General features: G+C 41.8%; 1 protein-coding gene and 1 long non-coding RNA gene across 8 annotated transcripts in view; one reads left to right on the top strand and one right to left on the bottom strand.

The window, feature by feature from the left end:
* Positions 1–27027, top strand: part of TNIK (TRAF2 and NCK interacting kinase) — a 376466-nt gene that overhangs the window by 35592 nt on the left and 313847 nt on the right. The window lies entirely within an intron of this gene.
* On the bottom strand, positions 21483–24382 carry LOC111093943. The gene is made up of 3 exons (XR_005384019.1): positions 24195–24382; positions 22696–22904; positions 21483–21824 (listed from the first exon to the last, which is right to left on the bottom strand). It is a non-coding gene; the product is annotated as an uncharacterized LOC111093943 (long non-coding RNA).

Below are 27027 nucleotides of genomic sequence, written 5' to 3'. Positions count from 1 at the left end.
CTGGAGGACGCGATGTATGTGGAAGATGCATAATGATTACTTGTAGGGGTGACTAATGATAAATTGGATCTTTGCTTTCAATAACCCAGTAAATGGGAATAGCCGATGGAGCTTTTGGAGGTAAATGCAGTCCATATTCAATCTTTCTGGTTTCTTAATTTTATAGCTATGTTTTTCCAGACCCTGGGAACCAACCTAGTTATTTATTTATTTATTTATTTAGATTTATTTTATCTGGGAGAGTCTTCCTGTCTTTCTTTTCCTTCTCCTCCTCTTCCTTCTCCTCCTCTACCTCCTCCTCCTCCTTCTTCTTCTTCCTCTTCTTCTTCTTCCTGACATTAACTTCTTTGCAGTCCTGGCCAGTTGCCCTGTGTAATACCCGACATTCTGGGCATGTGATGATTTTTTTCACTATTACACTCAGATTAAATATTTTTAGCAAGAATACTTCATCACCAATGTTGCATAGTTGTTATTGCATCAGACGGAAGTGCGTAATGTCATGTTGTGCTACCCCCACATGATGAATACCAATTTACTGTCATATGTGCAAAAATCCAAGAAATAACTTGGACCCCTTTACAAAAGGAAAGCCTGAGGCATTTGATGGAATTAGGCCATGAGACCCGAGTTGGTTGGGGTGGAAGAAGAGTGTTGGGGTCTTTAATCTGTTCTTATCAACTGAATGGCATTAGCTGTACTGATGTCACCTAGTTGCAGTTGGGGTTGTTCTGGTCCCAACGATTTAGCCCACATGTTCTGTGTCGCTGCCATGGCACTAATTTTCTTTGCATTTGTCCTTGTTGTAGGGTTTGTTTTAGTTCTTTTAGTTTCGTGTCTAGAAGTCTTTTTGTATTGGAAGAAGTAGAGATTCTAAACGGGGAAATTGGTAGGCTGTATTTCCTTATTCAACAAGTATTTATTGGGAGCTTCCTATTGTCAGACACTGCTCTAAGTACTGGTGGTACGGTCTTGAACTATTCAAAGCCCTGCCCTCACGGGGCTTATATTCTAGTGGGGAGACCTGTTATAAAGAGAGAGAGAAAAAAATTTGTAAAATGTCACATAGTGATAAGTACCATGATGGAACGGAAGGGAAATGGTTATTGGGTGTGTGCATGGGGAGGGGGGGAGGTAATGAGATAAGATGCACTGAAAGCCTATCTGAGGTATATTTGTGCAAAGGTGTGAATGAGTTAAGAGAGCAGGCTGCAGATGGGAACAGCCCTGAATGGCCCAGGTGTTCGATAGAACCCATTCTATGTCTGAAGCGGGGCCGGAGAGCTGGTTGGGCAGCTGGAGGCCAGTGAGTAAGGGGGCCTGATAGAATATTGGACATAGGAAGAGTGGCCAATTGTGGCCCACGCTGAGTATCGTACCGGGAAATCCCTGGAGGCTGGAGCTGTATACGCCTGTGTTAGTGCGAGGGAAACAAGTATGAAAGACCCCGAGAATGGCTAGCATTAAAATAGGCTTTCAGCGAGGTCTCCCACTTAGTCTCCTGTTGGATAGAACTACATTGAATACCATTTGGCATTTTTGCTTTGTGGTCATATCTCCAAGATGATAATCCAAGTCCTGTAACCAAAATATAAATTAGCAGTGGGTTCCATTCTTTCCAGTTGGGCACGTCTTTGTAAAGATGTGCAAATAGTTTTAAACCCTGTGGTGCTGTAAAAGGAGTTCTGAAGTAGGACTTGGAAGATTTGAACCAACAAACTGGCGGCATGTGAGAAAGCTCTTGAACATTCCTGAGCATTCCCATTTATCACAATAAGAGAAGCCCTCTAGTTGTCTGATGGGGTGGCTGGAAGGATGGAATGGGATGATAGATGTGAATGTGCTTTCTCAACTGCGATGCGCTCTGCAAGTCTAAGGGATTATTATCATTTAGACCTTTATTATAGTTTCGTTAAACAGAGGCAGTCTGTTATCTACCTCTCATTTGAAAGGAGAATGACAAATAGTTTACTTCAAGGTAAAATGCTTCTCAAAGAGAAGAATCTGATCAATGCACTTTAAAGGACCTAATGAATAATTCAGCTGTTCTTCAAACTAGCATATCTGAACTAAGGAAATGATCACTTTTCACTCCTATTTCAGCCTCCTGGAAATCAGCATGTGAGATCCTATCTGGAGAATCTTCTTGAGTTTCAATGCCAGATTAATAAACTGGAAACAGCTCTGTGCTTCTTGGAGAATGGAAATGTGAGAAGGATTGGTGCATCTAAATTAGGCAATAAGCAAAGACTCATTGGCTGTCTTACACAGATAAATGGAAAGATGGATGGATGGATAGGTAGATAAATAGTTGAGATAGTTGGTCTGTGGAGGGTAGAAAAATGTATGAAAGATGGGTATTGGTAATAATTATAGCTGACATTGTTTTGTTTTTTAAGATTTTATTTATTTATTCATGAGAGAGAGAGAGAGAGGCAGAGACATAGGCAGAGGGAGAAGCAGACTCCCCACAAGGAGTCTGATGCGGGACTCAATCCCAGGACCCCGGGATCATGCCTTGAGCCAAAGGCAGTTGTTCAACCGCTGAGCCACCCAGGCGTCCCTATAGCTGACATTGTTAAGCACTTACATGTACCTAGTATGAACTCTCCCCCAAATCAGAGGCAGTAACTAATATTATTATCCCATTTTACAGGAGAGGAAAATGCTATTTAGAGAGGTTCAATAGCTTGCTAAAGGTCATATAGCTAGAAAATTGCAGAGCTGGGGTTTGACTTTAGATTTGCCTCCCTACAAACCTATCCCCTTAATCATCTATGTTCTCTCAAGTTGCATCTGGTATCATTGGAGAGAGAAGAATATTCTCTGAGGGAAGTCATGGAGCAGTACTGTACCATGTATACATGCAATGGAGAGAAGGAAGACTAATACATGGTGGGAATTTAGGGGAAGAAGAGGAAGACTTACACACAGAGGTGTGTCTGGGGGCTGACCTGCTGATGGGATGCATGTCTTCATCTGTTTGGGCTGCTGTAACAAAATATTACAGGCTGGGCAGCTTATAAACAACAGAAATTTATTACTCTGAGGTCAGGAAGCCAGCATGGTTGGGAAAGAGCCCTTTTCTGGGTCACATACTTACAGCATCTTCACATGGTAAAAAGGGCAAGGAAGCTCTCTGGGCCCTTTTTAAAAATAAGGGCACTAATCCCATTAATGAGGCTCACTCCCATGACCTAATCACTTCCCCAAGGCCTGTTTCCTAATACCATCATCTTGGGGGTTAGTATGTCAACATGGATTTTAGGGGAGACTCAAACATTCAAACTATATCAGGAGTTTTGCTGAAGAGGAGGCCCCTTAGTGAGGCCTTAAAAGGTTGAAGGGATTTGAACAGGAGAAGGTGAGCAGGAGCTGGTGCTCAGGGGGACCGGCTGGTGCAAAGATACAGAAGGGAATGAGCCAAGGGTAGTATGTCCAGGGACAAGTGGGTTGAGTGGCGTTATTCATCCTTGAAGGAGAAATAGGATTAGAATGGAAGCCTGAATCTCTGCTGTGAAGAACAGGAGGCCAGGCCACAGAGACTGGATTTCATCCTATTAGCATTGAAGATCCTTCAACGGCTCTGAAGCCAGGGAGATTTAATCAGAGCTGTGTCTGAAAGGCCTTAATTTAGAATCAGATGTGAGGAACTGTTGGAGTTAGAAAACATTGGATAGGAGTAAAAATATATTTTTTGTGTGTTCTATATTATATATTTATGTATCTCTAGGTAAAAGGAAAAGGGAAATCTCTATTAATTCCTTGAGTTGTAAATGCAGACTGCACAGCTCTCTCAACACTGTGTCCAGTCCATGTGTAAGGAGAGGGTCAAGGCTGTAGAGAGGGAGCCCTCTCTGAGGTATGGTTTTGCTGTGGAGCTCAGCATGGGGTGTTCATGTTCTTAATGCTTCCAGGTTTCCTTTTCATTTCTGTGGTTTATTTTTGTTAACTGGACCATTTTCCCTCTGGCCTGCATGATGAAATAGCTATTGTTTATTGAAAACCAACTATGTTCGAGGAATTCACAGCCATTGGAAGAATTAAGTGGTATCTCTCTTTTGTTGGCAGGGAAACTGAGGCTCGGGGAAGTTAACAAGTCCCATAACCAGCACAGTGATGGTGGAGTTGGGATCAGACACTATCTGGTCTAGTTCCGGAAACCCCTGTTTCTCGTTCTATACTATTGGTAGTTAAGAGTATGAACTTAATTGTTGGCCAGCTCTCCCCGCTGGCTTGCTAAATGCTCTTGGGCAGGATATTAAATGTATTCGTGCCCCATTTTCCTCGTGTGTAAAATGGAATGAGTCATGGTATCCACTTGGCATATTATAAGGGCTCAACGGATGTCTCTTTCGTGATTAATTTTCTTCTTGTTTTCTATCACCGAATCCTTCTGTTGGCTCTAACCTTTCTGGTGCTCAGAAAAAGGCTTAAGTTCTGGTACACACACAGAAAGAGAACGTCTTTGAAAATTCATTCCAGTTTGTGCGTGTCGATCAGAAATCTCTGGTTAGTTATCTTTTTCCCTGGGGTTTTCTTAACCTGGTTTCCATGTTGACACTATGCACCCTCCTCTCCGTGCCCATCCCAGTCATCATAAGCTGTTGTTCTGTGCGGTACTCTGGCCACCTGACGCTGGTGAAGCAAGAACTTGATGTTGCCTCACCGTCGCCCTCGCCTTGTCCTCACCAGGGAAGAGCTGCCTTTCCCCACACTGAGGAGTTATTGGAGCTGCCCTGGCTTATTTGGACTGTGTGGGGGCAAGGATGAGCTCAAGTAATTGATGGCTTGAGATTTCCGAAGAAGTCGCTCAGCACATTTGAAATAGGCAGTTATGAAACCAGAGAAGCAGGGCAAGAAAGCCACCTACTTGGGTGCAGTTACCAGGAAAAGGGAAGACAAAGGACTTAGAGAGAACCAACTCCCACAGGGCTTAATGGGCATCTAACACTGAAAACTCCTTGCCTTGTCCTTTGTGTGTTCTTCTAGGGCCTAGAATGCCAGAGATATTCATTAGCGAGTCACTGGTGGGGATAAGCTTTGGTGTAATTGCTCAGTTGGCCTTTCCAGGAGTTACTTCTTTCTTGCCTGGCTTTAATGAGCAGTTTTCTATACAGCTATGGTCTCTAGTACCAGTAGGGCTGATTTCTAGGTCTAATTTAAAATTACCTGAGGGTTTGCAGCTTATCTAAATGAGTATTCACAACAGGAATTCAAGCACAAGTTTACATTGCTAATGTCCTGAAAATCTGTTTGTCCGGGAACTGACTAATTATCCATTCATTTGCACTTGGAGGACCAGTACAGGAAGATGAGCAGGGAACTCTTAACAATGATCAAAATTTGAAGTCAAACCAGTCATCTCCATGAAAATACTAATGGTAATTTCTCTCTTTCTTTCTTCTTTCTTCCTTTCTTTCTTTCTTTCTTTCTTTCTTTTTCTTTCTTTCTTTCTTTCTTTCTTTCTTTCTTTCTTTCTTTCTTCTTTCTTTCTTTCTTTCTTTCTTTCTTTCTTTCTTTCTTCTTTCTTTCTTCTTTCTTTCTTTCTTTCTTTCTTTCTTTCTTTCTTTCTTTCTTTCTTTCTTTCTCTTTCTTTCTTTTCTTTCTTTCCTTTCTTTCTTTCCCAGAACACTTTATTTTTTTTTTTGTGAAAGATTTTATTTATTTATTGGAGAAAGAGAGAGAGAGCACAGGTAGGGGGTGAGGAGGGTCAGAGGGAGAGGGAGAAGCAGACTCCCTGCTGAGCAGGGAGCCCCATGTGGGTCCATCCCAGGACCTTGGGATCATGACCTGAGCTGAAGGCAGATGCCTAACTGAGTCACACAGGGGCCCCAAACCAGAAGACTTTAAAACACATGCAATACATATGTAAATTTGATGATTGTTAGTGATCGAAGAAAACTCTTTTACTCTTTCTAATCATTTCTCCAACCTTGGTGACCCTCAGTGAAATCAAAACGCTGTAAGTAGCTAACCAGCACAGTTAGCCAGTGCCTCTTTCCATCTCCCAGAAATAAGATTATGATGCCCCGTGAGAGCGCGTGTCTACATGTGCACATATTGATCCACTGGGGCTCAGTCTGCCATCAGCCCTACATTTGTGGCTGAGACCGTGCATGGTCATCTGAGAGTAATGTGCTGATGCCTATTTTCCAACTCACTTCTCCCAAGAGATGGAGTCTGTCCCTCCTTCTCTTTCAATCTGAATGGGTCTGATGAGTGCTGTGTTGTGTCAAGTATGGGAGGAGTGATTCTGTGCCAGTTTTCTGGGCAAAGATTTTAAGAGACTGCAGCCTTCCCTTCCTCTGTATCAGGAGGCTTGCCCCGGGAGAGGCCAGCTGCTGTGTAAGAAGTCGGACTACTCTGAGGCCGCCATGCTGGGAGGAAGCTCAAGACACTTGGTCAGAGAGGTTGTGTGGAGAGAGGGAGGCCAACCAGTGATCTCGGCAAGGTGCTGGACATGTGAGGAAAAGCCTTCAGGTGATTCCAGCTTCAGATGGGAAGCAAGAGCCCCTAGAGCCATGAGAGATTATAAAAATATGCTGTTTTGAGCCACAAAGTTTTGAAGTGGTTGGCTATTCAGCATCAGATAACCAGAGCCAGGAGATGTTTTCTTGTTCAGTGTCAGAGGAGAGAAGATGCTTTGACTGTCCAGAATTATACATTTCTATAGTCAGATGCTGGGAACCTCTTTAGATTGATGTTATTGGGGTTCTTTTAAGATTCCTACTGGACCAAAGAACCCTGTATACATTACTGTTCTCATCAGACTTCTAATTCCTTTCGACTTAACTTTGCTTTTCTTGTTTGTTACAAAACTGTGAATATGAATTTCCATTCCTCTGGCATGATTTCCATGCGAAGCCGGTGTTGCCCTGGCCCCAAGAAACACTGGGGCGGGTGGGAAGAACCTAGAAATTGGCAGAAAGAAGAGAGGAAAAATGATTAGACATTAAGGATAAAAATGGTGCTTGTACTAAGGAAGGAAAGAGAGAGAAAACTCCAGAATTTTTGGTCTTGATTATGATTATTTAACATTTGGCATCCTGAATGAGAAGATAGTTCAGGGTGAGTAGGTGCACTGGTGTTTCTCTGAAAGCCATGAGGCGTCTGTGGTATGTGGGAGATGTAGGCTGTGCCTGTCCCTTGAGGTTATCTTCTCAACAATATGGGTATAAGATCTGTATATTTTAAATAGCTCAGAGTTGAAGGCCATGTGCGTCTATAGGCCACCTGTGGCCCTCCTATTTACTCGGTGGAAATACATATCAGTAGAAGGATGCTCGTGGCTTTCAGATTGAGTTTTTAACTTTTTTTTTTACATTCATGGGTGATGGTAGATTGAAGTCATATTGTTTCTCTAGACGGAGAAGGTGCTGGGCCCTTTGCTAGGCACTGAGGACTCCAAGGCAAGTTTCACTTCATCCCAAGGGAACTCACATTCCTTTTTCTTTTGATGCTTGTTTTTTGTTTTTGTTTTTGTTTTTGTTTTTAAATCCTGTGTGTTTCCTACATATCCATTGCCTTTTGGACTGCGGGTGAAAGGATAAGTAAAAATCAAGTTGCTTACTACTAATATTTGTCTTTGGCATTTCAAATTCTTGTCTCAAATTTTACCCTAGAGTATGAGCACAGGAATAAAAGCATTAATTAAATGCACAAAATGAAAATGAAAATAACTATAACGCACAGTTTAATCCCCGTCAGGGGATACTAATATAAAAGTATATCAACATTTAGTGGTAGGCAGGTAGGGGAGAAACTGCCTGAGAGATGCTTCTTACTCTTGTTCCACGAAATACAGTTTGGGGAAGGAGTGCTGATTGCTACTAATAATATTTCCTAACATTGGTACGTTGATTCGATGCTTTCCCATATATTAGCTGTCATCAGTTTGCAGCTGAGGAAAGTGAAATTTAGAGATATTTAGTATGCTCTGCTGCTGGTATGGGGTTTGGCCGGCAGGGAAGGTAAGGGGAAGTGGAAGAGGGCTGGTATAGGTCACAGGAGCCAAAACCATTAACATTTCACCTCATCACAACGACAACCCACTGACCCACCGAGGTAGGTACTGGTCTCATTGTCATCTGACCATCAAAGGATCTGAGACTTAGGGAGATTAAGAAACACAACTGAGACAGCTAATGAGTGCCAGAGCCTGGGTTTAATCCACATCTGCCTGCTTTCTGGTGTCTTCTGGCCCAAAGACAGAGAATGTCCATCTTCACATGCCAGGGAAGGGTCCTTAGTGGCAGGATGAATCTGACGGCCACTACCCAAGCCTCCTTACTTACCATAGGGGCCTTCCTTGATGATCTCGGCCTTGCCCTCGCCAAAGCTTCCCTTCATGGTTAAATGAGCCACTGTGGTCTTTTCCCATCACCGAAGCTAAAGCTTTCCTCATTAAATAAGATGAGAAAGTTAGGATTTCCATAAATAAATGATCCACTTTTGCAAAAACTTTCCAAATTGAATGGGGAAAAAAATGCCTCGTGTAGTATTTTAGTTTTCTATGTAGACTTTGTCCTCCCGTCTATTTAGTGAAGAAATAGAATTTATACCAGGTACAGAACATAAACATAATGTGAGAGATGTTATGTTTACTTGGCTCCTTTTTTTAGAAGAAGCTGCCACCGAGATGATTTTTATGGAAATTATATCTTGTTATGATTCCCATCATGCTGTTATGATTTTCTCTTTTATCTTTAGCCTTTTATGGGCTTTGTTATATCAAACTGTGTGCTTCAGAGTAGGTGTGTCACTCACTGCGGATCATGAAAGCTGACTCAGAGCCATAATTACTGAAGGGACTGGGGACAGGAAGCAGCCCTGAGGCACCTGGACTCCTTTTCTGGACTGTTGATGAGACAGCGGATGCTTGGAGGAGGTAGATGGGTACAGCTCACAGCTCTTCGATTCTCTTGTGTGTCCCACAGTGGGACGTCCCGGGGTTCCCCTGTGCACACTTGGGGAAGCGTGGCCTGTAACGAGAGCCTTGAAATACTTGTTAGATTAAAGTTAAAAACATTAAAATCTTGGATATTTCTGTTCCCCTGGAAAACGGAGGTATAAGTTCTGTTGTCCCACCAAAGGGCATTTACTGGGTGCCTGTTTGCAGAGGGTGGGTGCTTCTTCATTGCCTGCCTCGCTCTGCCTGCCAATGTGGGACAGATGGGGAGGGGGTGAGAAGGTTTGCCTCCCGGGCTGTTGAGGGTGCTATGAAGCCAGCAAAAATTGTTATTTCAGTAATGGTGGCCAACTGTCCCCCAACCCCACTCCATTTAAAATGAAAGAAAATGGACCACAGCAACAAGGCAGTTTTCACCTTGCAAGTAAAAGAGTTTCTAAATTTGGAACAGATAATTCTGGAAAGTTAATAGGATCTTAGCATTATTGAAGGTCAGGTAGGTAGACGCTTGCCTTCTTTTTATGACAGTCCTGCCGAGGTCCTCATCATCCCCCCAGCCCACCTTCCTCCCTTTCCGCCTGACTGCTGTGAGACCCACTCTCATTCTCTTCTTTCTCCCACTTTCTTTAGCTTAACAGCTTTTTCTTCCTCTCTTTCATCCACTAAACGGCAGTGGAGACCCTCCTCCTCCCAGTCCCCATCCCCTCCCAACTCCTCCCAACCTTTCCTCTTCTGTCCAGGACTGGAAGGGCCTCTTCCTGCCCTCTTCTACCTTTACCTACTTCCACCCCCAAACTAATTGCGTCTGGCAGGGCCTCCTTCACCCCTGTTCTGCCTTCCTGTAGACTAAGTCTTGTGGGATCTATGATGGTCTTTGTCAGCAAATCACTAAGCTTGCTCTCTCAGGTGTTCCCTATTGACCCAGGGAACTGAAGACTATCACACTTCTGGGTGCCTCAGTTTGCCATCTGTAAAATGGGAACATGGTCTCTTACTTTGGCTGATTAATTTTGGGGGATTTTTTCTAGAGAGCCTTTGTGCCATGTTTTGTCTCAGTATGTGGAGTGTCTGCGGCACACCGCAGAGCTCCGGGTTCTTCTCGGTCCCCGATTCTGTGTGGATCTGGCTCCAGAGCTCTGCCAGGCAGCTCCTGGAATGCATGCTGGCGTCAGATTTCTGTCATCTAGGAAGACAGTGTAAGGTTCTGCAATTAATGAATGTCTGGTGGCAGCAGGGACCACCGTTGGATCAATAGCAAGTCGACGCTGTGTTTTTTCTTCTAGCTCTTCTTTGGTCATGGATCATTGACTTCCTAATTATTAACTTGATTGTGTGTTTATAATCCTGGTATTGGAGACCCAAACATACTTGTCAACCTATACTATGGCACCAAACATAAATTATCACAAAGTTTAGGCCACACAGAGTTTTATTAACTCTGCCTTTTCTCTGGCCCTTTCCTTTTTACCTCTGTAGAGCTCTGGGTCTTCTGAGAAGTCAGACAAATGATTTCTTTAGCTATAACTCCAGCTTTTCCTTAAATTCTCATTTGCCCTCAGCCTGGATTGGATTTTCAGGCATGAGCATGACCCTTTCTGTTAAAACTATCTGACATAGTGAATTTCCAGTTTAGGTAGTATTTCCTAGTAGGATATCATACCCTTACATCTAGAGATTCAATTTGGTTAAAAAATAGAATTTGGAGATGCTCTGGAGAAATTGTAGAAGAGAAAAGTGTCATCTTTTGCACTGGTTATGCATCATGACCATCATAACCTGCTACATGGAGTAGAATGGGATCGACTTCTCCATTTCTATTTTGAAGTTGTTTGCACTAAGTAGATCTATTTTCCTGACTGCTCTTTGCCTCTGTGTTATCTTTGTTGCAATCTTTTGCCAAATTGGTATCATGGAGTTCTTTGTGCATTTACTTATTTAGTTTTTTCACGCTATGCATTGGTAGAGTAAGGGGAGAAAAATTTTAAGTCCTTTGTGTCATCCAAATAAGATGTCTGAGAGTCTTCATTATTTCAGAGTTACTTTGTTTTCACGGAAGTATTTTTGGAGTAGAAAATCAATAACTGAGTAACTGCCTGCTACTTGACTGGTTACAATACTGGCCAAATTGACAAAGGACAAGCTGTGTGATTGTTTCTTTTCTTTTTTTTTTTTTTTTTTTTTTTTTTTAAGTAGACTCCACACCCAACATGGAGTGAGTGCAATGAGGGGCTTGAACTCACCACCTTGATCTCAGGTCTCAGATGAAGACCTGAGCTGGGATCAAGAGTCATTTAACCAACTGAGTCATCCAGGCACCCCTGTTTCTGCTTTTTTTTTTTTTTTTAAGATTTTTTTTTATTTTTAAGTAATCTCCACACCCAACGTGGAGCTTGAATTTAGGACCCCCACAACCCCTACCCCTGAGATCAAGAGTCGCATGCTTTACTGACTGAGCCAGCCAGGAACCCTGCATGATTGCTTCTGACCTGTGAAATCACTTTTACAAATCAACCAAAATTTAATGAGGGGTACTGATTTACTTACAAACTTAAAGAGAACATTTCATTGCTTATCTAAAGCATTCCACCTACCAATTTTTCTTGTGATTTATTTTTAAATTTAATTGATTGTAAGTTTTCCCTTCTGAGTTAGACTGCCTGTATTCAAATCTCATTCTTATGGATGTGTGACTTTGAACACAGTGCTAACCTCTGTTTCCTCACCTGTAAAATGGAATAATGGCTGCACCCACCTCTACCACCTGTGTGGGCTTATTAAGTCAGCTTTATGGATTTTCAAATCACATCGTTCTCAGGACCATTATCCCTGGCCTAACTACTTAAAAAGACGATGCTACATTTCAAATTTATAATTACTGGGTTAAAGATTTGAATTGAGTCAATGTGTTACTGGCTTGTCATAGAGGAAATACTATCTAGAGTGAAAGGAAAAAAACTGCCAGCCTGGCAACCAAAAGTTCTGGTTTCTACCCCAAGTTCTGTCAATTATGGGCTTGGAAAAATCACTTAAGTACTCTGAGCCTTGGACTCCCTGCCTGTGAAAATGGGGAAAATAATATTTTCCTTGCCAAGCTTGCAGGACTCGTAAGAGATTTAATTAGCATAATCAATGAAAGAATATATACAGACTTAAAAAAAAATTAAACTGTGCACTCTGAAGCGGGTTTGACTGAAACCTGGCAAGGATTCTAGATTCCTCAGATTTTCTTTAGATCATTTCTTTTTTAACTCAAGGCACAACTATTTTTAGTAACAGTCAAACATTTGTCAGATCAGATTGCTCATGATTTCCTAACGAATGTGTTATGAAAATTCATTAAATTAATTAACTGATGAAAATTAGTTGCAGTGATGGGAAAAAGTTGGCAAGTTTTAATTTTAATTCTCTTTACTTATTGCTTATAGTGGTTCGCAGTCAGTTGTAGAGGCTTTTGGAGATGTAGGGTGACAGGGCAGGCATTTTTGGTTGTCACAGTGAATGGGGGGCCATAGTGGCATTTGGTGGACAGGCAGGGGCCAGGGATGCTACACCCCCTGCAGTGAGCAAAGCAGCCTAGTTTAACAAAGACCCTGCCCAGAACCCTAATCACGCCCCCACGAAGAACACCCTGTCACCTTATTTCTCTACATGGGTCATACTATGGGAACACGGTCAATATTACTTGTAGAGAAAACAAGAGGCTGTATTTCGTTTTGATAAATTGAAAATGCTTCTCCCCACTTCTCATACCTACCTTCATTTTATTTTCAAGGCTGCAGCCATGTCCTGTGACCTTCGATTCTCTGTAGACGTGTGTGATATAAAAAGCCAGGTGTAGGTCAACAGTTGTTGCCATGAAAAACCAAAAGGAAAAAAAAAGAAAAACTAAAAGGAGTGACACCACTCACCACTCACCGGTCATCAGTTAAAAAGGAATCGGCATTCTTTTTTCTTCTTTTAATTTTTTTAAATTTAGTCTTAGTTTTTCTTTTTTTAATATTTCTTTTCTTTTTTATTTATTTTCGAAGAGGTAATACATGTGGTTCGAGCATTAAAGCAACACATAAGATATATTTTAATAAGTCTCATTCCTACGCTTGTCGTAATCTATTCATTTCCCTCTGCCTCCTGTAAGTAGCCACTTTTATGAATTTCTTACACTTCTGTTGTTTCTTTATGTCAGAAACGGGTGGATAGAGAGCTTCCCTCCCCTTTGCAATGCAAAGCTCCTGTTGGTACGGTTGGTGTCTTACGTACTCATCGCCCGCCTCGCTGTACACTCCTGCCCTGTGCGTGAACTGCCTTGTCACTGTGTATTGAGCTGCAGCAGGCATTCTGCTCTCCCATCTGTTGCGAGTCATTTCTTCTGGAGCCTCTGATCCCTCCCTTTCACTGTCATCCTTCTTCACCCCTCCGTGTTGGATCTTTCCTGGATCCTGAGTCCTCTCTTTCTTCGCTTACTCCCTTGTTTCAAGGAACACATCTTTCAGGAACTCTCAGAGAAAGGGCGGATCGTTTTTAGACACCGCATATCTAAACATGGTGTTATCGTGTTCTCATGATTCTTCGTTTGGCTAGTTTTCCTTGGTAAGGAATTTTAGGTTGGAAATTACACTTTATTTGTAGAGGCGTGATCATATCAGTCATGTATGATGTGTGAATTTAATTCCTCCAAGAGAAGCATGAATAGACTTGACTTGGATACGTTTCAAAGTGAGTCTACCTACTATGGAACAAAAAGGACTAGTAAATATAGAGAAAAAAATTCTGAATTTTGGAGAGCTGTGCTTTGATTCCGGTACCTAGTCTCTTTGACCAGGAATTAAGAGTGTTTTTGAAGGCTGAAGGATTGATTTCTTTTAATCAGGTGGCAAAGTGTTGCTATGTGGATGATATTGTAGATGTTGTTCACTGTATTCCTGTCAATTTATAGAGGAGGAAATGTTTATACTTTAATCACAGCATCCCCAGCATTTTCTCTTACTCCTGGAAACCGTGAAACTCCTGGAAACTCCTGGAAACTCCTGGGTCCTGCTTTTCTCTTTGCACTCACTGCTAGGTGATTCACAGCCAAATTTGACACCCACCACAGGCATCGAGAAAAAGGACCTGTAAGCGTGTCCATTCAATTCCATTGGGCGCCAAATATATATTTCCTTACCCTTTAGTTTTCTTTAGATTAATTGCCTCGCTTTCTTAATTTTGTTCTGCATGTGTCTTTGAGAACCTCCACAAATCTCTTTAAAGTGAGGTGGGGACAGCAATAATGGAATACACAGGCTCAGAATGTCTTACCCTAAAACAACCTCTCGTGGACTTTCTAAAGACAGCATTATTTTCCGTTCAACCTTCTACCTCTTTTGTGCTGTCATATTTGTGGTGACAACGGTACCAGTTATCTTCAGGTATTATCACAAGAATGCCCAACCACGAACTATTCAAAAGTAAGCATAAATGGAAACCTATAAAAATGCATGGTCATTAGCGTCTTTTGTTTGAAAGATTTAACACCCCGCATAGTTTGTGAGTGTTCCTATTTAGCGAGGGGTAACCGCTGACTTGTATTTTGTAGGTCCCTAAGAAACAGGGATCACTTTGCCTGGTTCCAGAAATAAATAACAGCAGCAGCAGCAATGACAATACAGCTAACATTTATTGAGCTCTCATTTTGTGTGAGACTCTGGGCTATGTTTAAATGCATTGTTTAATTCTTCCAACATCCCTGTGAGGTTGACATGAAATTGCTTCTTTGCTCTTTTATGCCAATTCCCTGTGAAACTCCCACATTTAGATCCACCTGACCATCTGCTTCTCCCCGGGTCTCTGTGTGGCTGAGCCCTACTGGGAAGAAGTAATTCCATGGGGTTCGTTGGAGCTCCTGGACATTCCACATGATGGCCAGTCCCACCTGCTGCTCCCAGATGCCTCGCTCTGAGCCATACCCAGAGACCATCCTAAGACTTCTCTACTCTGCTCACCTCCTGCCTTCTTTCTTGGTATGACCTACATTGACAGAACTTTGAATCCTCCCCTCCTTCAATTTTCTGCCCTTACCCCCACGGACAAGGCTATGAATGTGTTTGCCTCTGAACACATCCTCTCTTCTTTCCCCATCAGTGTGCATCAGTATCAACGTGGGAACCTTAAAAGATGATTAGCCTGCCCCACATCCTTGAAGATGATGGTTCAGCAGGTGGGGCCCAGGTGTGTCGTGGTTGTAAGATCTTCTCGGGAGATTCTGATGTGCTCCCGAGGTGGGTAAGAATCACCAAGTTGAGCTCCAGCAGACAAAATGGCCTCTTTTGCTCTAGAGTGATCTCTCACTTGGCTCTGGTTCTTAGCCTCTCTTTCTTCCAGGGCTAGACCTGCTCCACCATTATTCTTTTCGTCCTGAATTTTCACTGGTCTCCTTTTCCCTGTATCCTTCACTGTAGCTTCAAATACAGATTTGAATTCTTCTCTTGATCTTGTAACCACTGGCCTGTGCTTCTCCTGCCATTTTTAGATAAGCCCCGTAAGGAATAGTTCATTATTTTTACCCTATGTGATTCTGACTTTTGGTTCTGCCTGAATCACTCTGGTAAAGATCATCAGTGCTCACTGGAAGCCAAATCCAAAGGATCCCATCTCCCGTCAATTTCTTTGGAGCAGGTGATGCTCAAGAAACTCTCTTCTGTCACCTTTTGTGATACCATCCACTCCTCATCATCCTGACCAATCCTTCCTCATTTTGAAATTTTCTAAAAAAATTTTTTTCAGCAACATTAAGGATGAAATAGAATTTTACTTTATTTGCAAAATGGAGTAGTAGAAGAGTATATAGATGGAGAGGAAATGTCTTTCCGGCAGAGATCCAGATCTAGCATTTTCTATGAGGAAAATAAGGACTTCAGGGAAAGAATTTGGTATGATATTTAAAACCTCTATATCTCTCTAAATATCAAATTCAGAAAATTTTACAATTTTAGATATTTGGTTTAGTCCTAGAATGGAAAGAGAATTGTGGGTCCAGAGGATGGTTTCCACCAATTGAAAAAAATCTGACAACCCCTAGATCCGTTTCCAGTGAACTTACTGGAAGCTAGGTCAGGTCTTGGGCATCCTTGTGTGCATATTCCTGGAAGAGCCTTACTATTTATGTGTCTTGTGACACTGACAGTGGACCTGTTTCCCAGAACCTGGCTGGACAATTATGTGCAGCCCAGAGCAGGACAATTGATCAATCAGCATTCTTCATTTCCTTCTGCTTTGATTTTTTTTTTTTATTCCATCTTATTCCAACCTCCTACTTAATGCAAAAGTAAAACATACTTAGAATGGGGAAACGTGGAAAACACTGAAAAAGGATGGAGACCAAAATAAAGTTTATTATCACCCATAATTCTATCATTCAGATATAGACACCACCAAACATGTTAATGTGTTTCCTTCCATTTGTCTTATTTATGCAGATACTCCTATACAGGTTTCTATTAATTAAACTGGATAAACTGTATATAATGTTGTTTATTCTGTATTTTTTGGCAGTGATCTTTATTGTGTCATGAAAAATTCTTATCAACATGATTTTTTTAATAGTTGCCTAGTATTCTCGCATTGAGATGTTCATAATTTATTTAACTAATCCCCCGTTGTTGAACATTTAGTCCATTTCCAATTTGTGCTCTTATAAATAATGCTACATTTAATAACCTTGAACATAATTGCTCGCGCATTGCTGATTATTTCTTTAGGACATAAATTTCTAGATACTGAATGCTGCTGGATTTCAGGGTGAGACCAGCACTCTTGTGATTGATTGGCCTCCAGCTAAACCGGCCTCCAAGAGGGAGGGAGGCTCAGGGGCCAAGGGAATTTGCCTGCTGCTGTTCACATCTGCTTGAGATCTTCTAGACTGCATGCTGCGTTTCAGAAGGAGGCTTAAAATAATTTCTTCAGGAATCCATAAATGGCAAGCACCACCACAAGTGAAATTGAATGCACACGCTTCGGAGTAAATCCCTGTTTGCTGGAGACTGGTTCTGAAATCTCTCTGTTCTCTGCATGCTCTGGATGAGTTCTAAATTATTTCAGAGACCAGCAGTGGAGCACCTATGATTTGTCGGGCACTGTGCTCAGCTCCAGGGATGCAGACGTAAATAAGCCCTCAACCGGCTTACTTGCAAGTGCAGGAGACAGATAGGGAAGAGGCTTCTTGTGGGTGAGACTTGCCCTGGGGACACAGAAAAGGGTCTCCCATTCTTTGGGCTAAGGGCTGTACCAGGGATGTCTGAGTGGAATCTGGAAAAACAGGGATTATTTGTTTTTGCAGAGGGAGGGGGGGAGGTGTTCCCCAGCATGGAGCTGTGATGGTGACTTGACAGGTCCAGGAAATTGGGGATGCATTCCCATATGTGGCATCTAGACAGAACTTCCCAACCTTAGTGCCACACAAGGCGACAGGTCTGTGGAGGCAGTGACTCTGTCCATGCCCTTTACCTCTGGGTTGCCTGTGAGAAAGTTCGGTAGCACTGGTTTGGGCATGTGGCAGAAAGACAGTGGCCCATGAGGTGGAAGGTTGGGCTGGATGCAGATTGGGAAAGGCTGCTTCGTGGGCCGTGCAGGGAGGAGTCCGGATTCCTTTGTCAGCTGGTTAGGGACAGGCCTTCCATTCCAGACCACTGTGGAAGGAGAAGCCCTCCACTTGGCTTCCTATTCTCCTAACAGCTCTGCACTGTGCATTCTTTCCCCTTAAATAACAATTTGATGCCATTAGCTCCGCACACTGACCTGTTTCACACCTCACTGGGGAAAATATTGCAGTGTTGGAATTACACAGTGGAAACTTGGAGTTGTGAAGTCTGTTTGGAGCTGGCAAAAGGTGACAGTCTAAGGAGGAATGATTTGAAAAGTGCTAATAGTAAAACATCAGTTATTTTGGTGTCTCCAAAAGTTCTGTGCTATTTACTGTGACTGGTGTGAAAAGAATCCGTACATGGGAAGATTGTGTTTTGGCCAACATAAATTAAACCTCCACATATTGCCACTGTATTTTCTTTCTCCAACATTTCCTATTCTACACATAACACTTCATCTCTAAGATCTAAGAATTCCGTGGCAGTAAAGGTTAAGAAAAAGATAAAAGTGTTAGGATCCCTAAAGGGGTATTAGGTCACACTTTGCTACACTATTTTTGTGTTTTGTATATGTTGTAAATCTTGACCATAGAACTAAGCAGAAAGGAAAAAGAGTGTTTATGCTGTATTATGGGAATAGTTTCACTAATAAGCTACATACTAAGGTCTGGGGTGTATGGATCGTCTGAATGCATTTGGATTTTATTTATTAATTTTTTAAAGATTTTATTTATTAATTAATGAGAGACACAGAGAGAGAGGCAGGGACGCAGGCAGAGGGAGAGGCAGGCTCCCTGTGGGGAACCTGATGTGGGACTTGATCCCCAGGTCATGCCCTGGGCCAAGGTTGACGCTCAACCAATGAGCCACCCAGGTGACCCTGCATTTGGATTTTAGGAAAGTGTGCGAGCCTTTGTATGCATTTCATTTGAGATATAAGTATATCACAGTGAGATCTCTGTTTCAGTTGTAAAAACAACTCTTCAATACATTGTCATTTTGCAAATCCATTTGTCATCGCAAGGAGGAATTAAAATTCTTTGTTTTTTACTTTGTTTTAAACTGAAGTATGGTTGATACAAGGAGGAATTTTATCTTCTTTTCTCTTTGTTTTTAACTAACTGCACGTTGAGATTAGGGGGACATGGAGTTCACAGGAGCGGATGAGCAGTCAGCATATTTTCATGCCAGTTACCATGGGGTATGTAGAATCCTTGCTTCTGGAAGCCTACCCCGTATTTTTCTGAGCAATGGTATAGCACGACTCAAAGAGATTCAGAAATACCATATTAAAATTCAGAGACATTTCTGTATTGGCCAACTTCTTAACCCCTTCAACATACTAACAGAAAGGTAAGCAATGTACTCTTTGGTCTGTCACCTCTCTCCGTCCATCAATCCAGCCATGACTAACAAAAGAGGAGTGCAGCAGACCGTGGAAAACAAGGCAGGCATTCAGTAGGAAAATCACAGACAGATGCCCTTAGCACTCTTGTATCGAAGGCTTTAGAGACCGACACGTCAGACCTGCAGTGATTTGTGAAGGTGCGAATAGATTTTCCAGATGTCACCTTTCAGAGATTCTCAAATGAAGTTTCTGTTCCTTAATCTCTTTCTTGCCACCCCTCGTCCACTTTCTGGTCATCATATGATATCACATCATATGATATCAGCGTCCTCCTGGCAGTTCAGACTCTTAGTGGGAAGTAGATTTACCTGCATCTTTACAAACGTACTTGTTCAAAGGGAGTCATACAAAACATAAACAAACAAACAAACAAACGAAAAACAAAACAAAACAAAAAAACAGCGTCTGCTCAATGGGTGGATATTTCTCTAATTCTTCAGTATTGGTCCATTTTTATATTCTACCTTTAATGATTTCATCATTAGAATTGGCATCCACAAATAATGGACTGAGTCTAAAAGGAAGATGTTTTAAAAATGACCTTCTGTAAGTGAAAGGAGTCAACTGCAAATGGAAGGGAGTGGAAGGGAATGGAATGGAATAGAATGGGGGGATGCCTTGATTCTATCAAGGCCATTTCTTCTCTTGCTCCTGGCTGTATTTAACAGCTAGAACATTTTCATTCTTGTAGCATGGTTTCTGCCCATATATGAATAATTGGTACGTAACTCCTTACAAGGTAGATGAGTTGCCACTGGTTCTGAGGGTCTACCTTTGGCTGAATAGGTTGGTTTAGCATCATAAGTCATTAGTAAACTTTTATCTTTTAGTCATCTGGAAATCAGCATAAAAGCTGGTGAACCCAGTTCCTCACAAAGTTGAACAGAGTTACTATATGATGGCGTGAGTCCATTTCTAGGTATTATACGCCCTGGAGAAATGAAAACATATGTCCATTTGGAAGGTTGTACATGAATGATTCTAGCAGCAGCATCCCTAGCCGTCAAAAGGTGGAAACAACCCAAATGTCCATGAGCTGATGAATGGATAAACAAAATTTGGCGTCTTCATACAATGGAAAATTATTCCACCATAAAAAGGAATGAAATACTGATACATGTTACTTCACGGACGAACCTTGAAAACATTATGCTAAGTAAAAGATGCCCGTCACAGAAGGTCACATATTGGACTATTTCATTAATCGTGTCCAGAACAAGAAAATCTGCAGGGGCAGAAAATAGATTAGTGGTTGCTTAGAACTGAGGGTGAGGGGATTGGGGGTGGTAGCCAAAGGGGGTAGGGCTGCTTTTTGAGGCGATGAAAATATTCTAAAATTGACTCTGGTGATTGTCGCACGTATCTGCGAATATACTACAAAGCACTGAATTGAATACTTTAAATGGTGATTTATGGTTTGCAAATGATATCTCAATCAAGCTGTTTCAAAAAAAACCAAGAAATGGTAAATTTGAGAAATGTAATGCTCAAGGTAGCAGTTACCCTGGGAAGTGGGAGGGAGGGCTTACCAGGGAGGGGAGTGGGGCATCCAGATGACATCAGAAAGAGTGGTAATGTTCTGTTTTCTAAGCTGGGTGGTGAGTACGTGGATGTTCACTGTGCTTAATGTATATAATTTTTATATAAACTGCACACATATATCATAAGCACTCCTGGTGTCTGTGATATATTTCATGAGTTTTTAAAAAATCTGATCCCTCCCCCCCCCAAAAGCTGGTGAATCATAGAAAAGATTTCTTTTCAGTATATAATAAAAAAAAAATCAGACGTCCTTCCATGGATACTTACTACTTTGTCTCATTATCATCATCGCCATCACCTTTGCCATTATTTTTTGAGTGCCTGTGTGCATCTCCAGTGCCCTGTGCAGTGTAATGGAGCATATAACATGGTCCCTGTGTTTGGAGAACGATATTAGTAACAGTTGTAATAATTGCGATCATTCATTAGGAGGCCTGCTAAGTGGCAAGCAAGTACTGCTAGAGGAAGTTCTATGTGCAGTTTTAAAAAATTTAATTCCTGTAATGACCCTGTGATATGTGTATGGTAATTCCTATTTTACTGATGACAAAACTAAGGCTTGGGGAGGTAAAGTGTTCAGAATCACAAAACTAGTTAGCCAGGGGTAGATTTGGAATTTCAACCCAGAGGAATACCAGAATCTATACTACTCTTTATGACTATGCTATGTGAGCATTTGCTTTCCCAGTGTTTTGTGAACTTCTAAAACCCATGCCCCCTTTGGTAGACTTTCTAAAAAATATATAAAAGATAAAAAAGACTATATAAAAGATAATATGTATCACCTCTCTTCAGTTGAGGATCACTATATTTTTCTTTCTCTATCTGGCAAGATCACTTTGTAAAGCCTTATATTCTTTAGTTTGTAATGAATGGAGTATTTGATTTCCAGTTATAAAATTATACTGAATATGCATTTTCTTTGTTTTTTAAAGATTTTATTTATTTATCATGAGAGGCACAGAGAGAGAGGCAGAGTCACAGGCAGAGGGATAAGCAGGTTGCTGTGGGGCACCCCATGCGGGACTTGATCCCAGAACCCCGGGATCACAACCTGGGCGAAAGGGAGACACTCAACCACTGAGCCACCCAGCCATCCCTGAATATGCATTTTCAAATGACATATTTTCTCTGGAGTTTAGACATGCTGTCCTCTCAACACACAACCTTGAGGATCTTGAGAGCTGGGCTATTTTGCCAATCTGAGAATCCATCTTCAAAAGCAGTGTTTGGTCAACGCTCCATGAGCAGAATAGCAGGTAGCTTTCACTGGAGTATAAGTAATGGAATTGTAGAATAGAAGGGAACTAGAGACCATCAGCAGTGTCATTTTTCAGAGAAGGGGCACCTGCAATTAAGAGTAACCAAGAAGACATGAAACTTTATCTGGTTGCTGATGACCTCTAAAAGTCATGAACTTTGTGAACCTGTGAGTCATCTCGTGAACCAAGGAAGAGAATGTCAGGAGGTTTGTTCGCCCATCTTCTGTTCATTAATTATGCTCTGATCTCCACCTCCAAGCTGGGCAGAGTCACAGTGTCCCAAGCGCTTTGATAAGAAGTGTGCAAGATACAGTCTGCCTTTGTAGAAGTCATGATCTATTGGAAGATAGAGGTAAAGAGGCCCAAATTCAAGTATGATAATGCTACAATAATACACAAGTGGGACCTCAGAAGGTAAATATCTGTTTCAACCCTGGGGAGGTGGGAGAGGTTCAGAGAAAGATTTCAAGTAGTCAGTACTTGAGCTGAATCCTGGAGGTTATGTTGAGTTGAGAAAAATGTGGTACATTGAGGAAAATGCTCATTATTTGGCAGAAGGTACGGGGAGATGATGCTGAGAAAGTAGTCCTGGGACATGTCACGAACAGCCTCTCACTCCCTGCCTACCCAGAGGTAAAGAGAATTCATTGGCTCCTTCAAACCAGGGGAAGGGTAACGCGATCAGATTTGCTGTAGAGATCGCTTGGGTAGCAGTATCCAAGGATGCATTGGAGAGGGAAGGACACAGTCAAGGGGAAAGACTTGTTTTTCTCAGTTAGGAAGTGTTGAGCAGTCCCTGCGTGGCACACGTAATCGACTATAGCATGCTGTTGTGTTCTGTGTACTAAAAGGAGGGAATCAGTATCTTAGTTTTCAACAGTATCTCCATTCCAGAGACGTTAAAATGTGGAAAAATGTGTATTTGAGAATTGATGAAATGCAGTTGTAAGCACTTACCTACATATCTTTCAAAGAATGAATGTATGAGTGTCCATTTCCGGTGTAGACTTGGAAGACAATAAATACCTCAGAAACGAACATCACACTCGATATCTCAGTTGTGCAGCTTCTCTTAGTTGACAACGTTGAGATTACGAAAGAAACGACGGATTGTTTGCCTTGAACACTTGTCCTTAAATGGGTGTCATGATCACTCCCAACTGAAGCTTTGGGAAAAAAGGTTTCAGAAGTGGCTGAGTGACCAAACTGCTCTATGAGGGTGACATTATTCTATTGAGATTTCAGGTGGAATAGTGGAAGCTGGTTGTGGACCTACTGCTGACCCCCTATGGGACTGGCCGGTAACTCAAGAGGCAGGGTTTAAAAAGCAGTGGTAAGGTCAGGGCATGATTGAAAATTATCCTGGGATAATTTACAGGTCTGCCCTCAGGGGCACTCCTTGCGGGGGTGGGGGGGTGGGGGGGTGGGGAGAAATTGCTGTTTGCATGCTCAGCTTAGGGGTTTGATGATTGCTCTTTCCCCATGCAGCTGGGTATTTCCTGATCCTCTGGTCTGTCTTGTCTTCTCTTCCCCCACATTTGCTCGGTGGGATTCCAGCCAGGAATGTCTAAGAGACAAGGGCAGCTGGGTCTGCACTGACCTCGAGATTGCATTTTGCTCCTGTGGCTGTTTTGCTTCAGATCGCACCATTCGGGGGCACTTCTACCGGCAGAATGTAGTAAGCACTGCCAAACTTAGATACATTCTTCACATTCTCCATGTGTTTGTACTTGTGCAAGGGAGAGAGTGCACTGAGCCAGGAGAGAGGGTTGAAAGGCCTGTCTGCCCTTAGATATACTGATAGTGGCCCTCTTACCGTGGTTCTTAGAAATGTGACTTATATGGGCAGGCCACGTTGTGTCAAAGGGAGAAAGCCATTGTTTTTATTGGACAATGAGACAGAAACAGATTAGGGTGGATATTTTCGTGCCCAGTAAAATGGTTGAAATTTTCCTTTCTTAGGAGACAAAAATGCATTTGAAAGTTTCTTATATATAATTGTTTTTTTTTTGTTTTTTTTTTGTTTTTTTTTAACAAGTTAGAATCAAGACTGAAGGTCTTTGGGCAGATCAAAGATGTGCTGTTTTCATATGTTGAGTTAACAGTACATAGGTTGGGTCACTGTGCTCCTCTTTTAGGTGGGACCCTTGTTAACTTTTTGGGAATTTCTGTCATTAACTTAGGTCATGATGACCAAACCCCTCATGCCCTTTCTCAAAGCCACCAGGTTGTCTTGTGAAAATCTGGAAAACTGGGAACACTAGAACTTGATTGAAACCCCCAGCTCTCCATCAGCCCCTTCACGTATCCTTTGTCCTGCCCATGCCCTGAACTTTCCTGCCCAATTCTTAGTCCTTCTGCTGGGTGAGTCCTACCATTTGCATTTGTCTAAATTCTGCCTTTCAACATCTGGGCTCAAAGTTAGGCCCCTGAACAAAGTTTGGTATCCCTCTTACCTGTTAGAAATAACATCTCCCTTCTCTGAACTGCCAAGGCTTCACTTGTCTTTGTTTGGGTGCTTCTAACTATTTGTTAACCGGTTCATAGATACAGGCACTAATTTTTCCTAAAACCAGACATTTTGCCTAAAAAGCTACCTGGGGCAGATCTATCCTTTCCTTTTTCCTTTTCCTTTTCCTTTTCCTTTTCCTTTTCCTTTCCTTTTCCTTTTCCTTTTCCTTTCCCTTTCCCTTTCCCTTTCCCTTTCCCTTTCCCTTTCCCTTTCCCTTTCCCCTTTCCTTTCCTTTCCTTTCCTTTCCTTTCCTTTCTTCTTTCCTTTTTATAAGGAAAATGAGAATATGTTACATGTCAATTCTAAAGCCCCAACCCTCTTAGAGTGTAGCTAAAACACAGTAAAAATACCAATGAGGAAGCTCTTTTGTTAGACTACAAAATGCTAAAACCTCAGCTTCCTGATCATGAAGGATGCTGCAGCTAGCAGCATCCCCACCACACCCTCTTTGTTGCTGAATTTGGCACTTTGCAAAATCATGTACACATCATTCTGCTGTTACACCAACTGAGTTTTAAGTATAACTTGAAACTTTTCTCTCACATTGTGTTTTGTTTAAAATGTTTTGAGCGTTGGAGTTGAATATACATTTTTTTTTCCTGTGTACACATTGACCAGATATTGTTTTATTGAAGAATAGGCACAGTCTCTGCAGCTTTAGGATTGAAAACCAAGAAGCATTCTGGGGAGCTGTGAAGGGGCAGGTGTTATGGCTCCGTGGTTTTTCTCCCTCTAAGCATGCTCCCTAAGCTCACTGAGGGCAGGATCCACACCTGATTAATCTTTGTGTTCTCTGAAAAACCCTGGTACAGTTGCTTACTATTTTTTCAAAGGAGTTAATTGATTTTGTGAGGACTTGAAAGGAGATTTTGAGCTGTTACTTTGTTAGAATTTTAGTCTTCAGCAATTATAGAGTATTGGGAACTTCTAGATCTTGACATTTCTTTGTCTCTGTTACCGAGCAGGCTTATCCTGGTATCTGTTATAGGTTTGTCAAAGTCTTGTCCCCCCACATCTTATGGCCTTATATATAGTCATTAAAAAAATTTTGTCCTACAAGTGTCTTATGACAGAAAATAGAAATAGATACTTCTGAAAATCAAAGGTGCTTTCCATCAATTGACTGATCATGGTTGTTGTTATATACAAATGCCCCTTCCTCTACTACATGCAGAAATGATATAAAATAGATAAAAATAGTTTTTCCTTAGGACTTAGGGTCTAGGTGAGAAGTAAGTCATCTCAGCCAAGGTAGTCTGTGCAGGGTGGGTCTTAGAGATCGTGGATGCATTTTATGTAAAGATGTGGATTAGGAAGGGGTGCCTGCATGGCTAAGTCACTTAAGCATCTGACTCTTGATTTCAGCTAAGGTCATGATCTGAGGGTCATGGGATTCAGCCCCTTGTCAGGTTCTATCCCTAGCACAGAGTCTGCTTAAGTTTCTCTCTCCCTCTCCCTCTGCCCCTTTCCCTGCTTGCATGCTCACACACATTCTCTCTCTAAAATAAATGAATAAAATCTTAAAAAAAAAAAAAGATGCGGATATGTGGATTAGGATTAGGGCTCCTTGACCTTTCTTAGGTGACTCAGGAGAGTTATAATAACAGAGTTTGTTCTTTCCTTAGGTGAGTGTACCACCATTTTAGCTCACGTTGAAGGAATATTGAAGGGTCAACTGAGAATCTGGATATTAGGGTCCTTTCACATGATCAAATATTTGAACTCCCTTCCCTAAAAAAAATGCACATGCACAAAACATGGAATCTAGTTTCAGGAGATTCACAGACCCTCATGGGCATAGACAGATTAAGAATTATTTGATAGAATATAGCGTAGGGGAGGAAAAAAGACTTCTTTCTCTACGCATCTTTGGTTCATTTGTTGGGGCCTTGCAGATTAGATGGATAAAAGAAAGATTAACAACAGAAACACATTTTTTAAAAACACATACATGTGCATACAAATGAGAGAACTCAGTGAGGAGTAGCTCAAAGAGGTGGTTAGAACTTGGGCTTGTATAGCATCTTACCAGAAAAGCAATGAATTTGTAGAAAAGTGACAAGACAGAAAAAGTGTTTTAAGCTTCCAAGAGTGCAAACTGTGGGAAGATAAATATAGAGAGAAAGATAATGGAAGGTGAGGGCTCATTAGTAAGATTTACTATGTAGATTCTTTTGGTGTATTTCTGGGCTATAAGAGTTTAGAGTTGTCTCTGGGGGGTGATAATTGTTCTGCCCTTCCTGGTAAAGAGGGAGAGTGCAGAATTTGTGTGTTTGTGCGTTTGCTTCCTTCCATTCGTCTTCAGCTGAAAATAATCCATACGTCAAAGTGGTGTATTTTGGGGTGGAATATTCTAAACCCCTTCAGTAGTTTCAAGCCAGCACACTCATTTCGTGAAGGGCAGGTGTTATGTTAACATGCATCCCTTCAGTTAGGTTGACGGGCTCAGACCTTCACCTAAAAAAGATGGGATGAGCAACATCACCCAACATCACACTCTTCCGTGGAAGCAAGTGCCAAGTGCAATTTGTTGGCAGCTTCTGTACCTACCCAAGACATTTAGTTCTATTAGTTGGGTGGCTCTCTGGGAGATCCTGTGAAACAGGGGCTCTTCAGAGGGGTTTGCAAACAATAATTACTCCATCTGTGAGCAATGATGGTGAGAACTGAAGGTATAGAACACAGATCAGGTGTGGTTATGTGACAAAAGACAAGGATGAGGTTGCAGTCTTGTACTATCATTATTTATTATCTACTTTCAACAATGTTTGTGTTGC

Source organism: Canis lupus, chromosome 34 (assembly GCF_011100685.1).
Source record: "Canis lupus familiaris isolate Mischka breed German Shepherd chromosome 34, alternate assembly UU_Cfam_GSD_1.0, whole genome shotgun sequence".
NCBI classification, from domain to species: Eukaryota; Metazoa; Chordata; class Mammalia; order Carnivora; family Canidae; genus Canis; species Canis lupus.
Note: the sequence above shows the minus strand (reverse complement) of the source record. Positions and strands in the feature narration are given on the sequence as shown.